Consider the following 1154-nt stretch of genomic DNA (forward strand, 5'->3'; position numbering starts at 1 on the left):
ATGAAAAATCAGTGACAAATTGGAAATTTACCCCTCTGCATTCTTTTATGCCAATTAACCATGTTTTACTTGCTTTCTCTTTGCCCTTTGGCAATATTTTCAAGATGCCATGTTCAGAAAAGTCACTGAAACCACATTAATCCTTTACTTGAGTTCTCACCAGAATTCTCAAAATGACAGCTTTATATTGCCTACTAATAGTGTTCCTAGCCTCCTATATATTTTGTTCTACCTACATTTATGTTCTATGTATTTATTTTCTCTGTCTTCTAGAGTTATCTTCCTCAGGTTCAGGACATCCAACCTTGTCTTCTGTCTAGGTTTTATTGTTTGACTTACTCCTTTTTCTACTTTTTTATTTATTTTTATTTTTTTTTATGCCTGCAGCACCTGGTCTTCCTACGTGGTCTCCCATCCAAGTACTAACCAGGCCCACCCTGTTTAGCTTCCGAGATCAGATGGAATGGGTTATGTTCATGGTGGCAGGGCTGTAAACACCTTTTTCTATTTTTAATGGCTGAGCCTTCACTATAAAGCCAGGTTATATTCCTAACCTCTTTATATTTTGACTTTTGCTGGATTCTTTGAAAGGATCACATTCTATTATGCATTTTGGCTGAGTTTTTGATTTATCCTTTATTTTATCTTCTTAGAAAATCTTACTCCCAGTCCTCGACAACCTCACCTTCTTTTTTCTTTAACTGGTCAATTGATGACCACTATAAATACTGGAGCTAGATTCATTAACTATCCTCATAGATTCAGATGATTCCTTACTTCCCTAGTTTCTTTGGATTTAAGCAGTTTGACGGATGTATACTCAGTGTTCTCAAAGTGATATGAATGAGGTGAGACACATGTTCTTACTGTGGTTTTTATAATTTTGTGCTTAGTTGTCTGTCTTTCTCCATTAGGACATATAGGTTGCCTGAAGGCAATTACAATTAAGCTTTTTCGTGGTTGCCTGTCTTTGCCATGAAAGTTGTCTGGCACATAATAGGTATCCAAGAAATATTTATTAAATCAATGAATGAACAGATGCTGTGGAGATAAGAATGACTAATACTTGACCCTATCATCAATAAATTTACAGTCTAGTAAGGTATATATTTCTAGCAACAGATAATATCAATATAGTTTGGTAAATGTGGTGT

The 1154-nt window shown here is 35.1% G+C and overlaps 1 pseudogene; it reads right to left on the bottom strand.

Moving 5' to 3' along the window:
• Window positions 1-378: 378 nt before the first annotated feature.
• On the bottom strand, window positions 379-496 carry LOC118603083 (annotated as a pseudogene).
• Between the last annotated feature and the right edge of the window lie 658 nt (window positions 497-1154).

The sequence above is a fragment of the Rousettus aegyptiacus genome, unplaced genomic scaffold, assembly GCF_014176215.1.
Source record: "Rousettus aegyptiacus isolate mRouAeg1 unplaced genomic scaffold, mRouAeg1.p scaffold_m13_p_5, whole genome shotgun sequence".
NCBI classification, from domain to species: domain Eukaryota; kingdom Metazoa; phylum Chordata; class Mammalia; order Chiroptera; family Pteropodidae; genus Rousettus; species Rousettus aegyptiacus.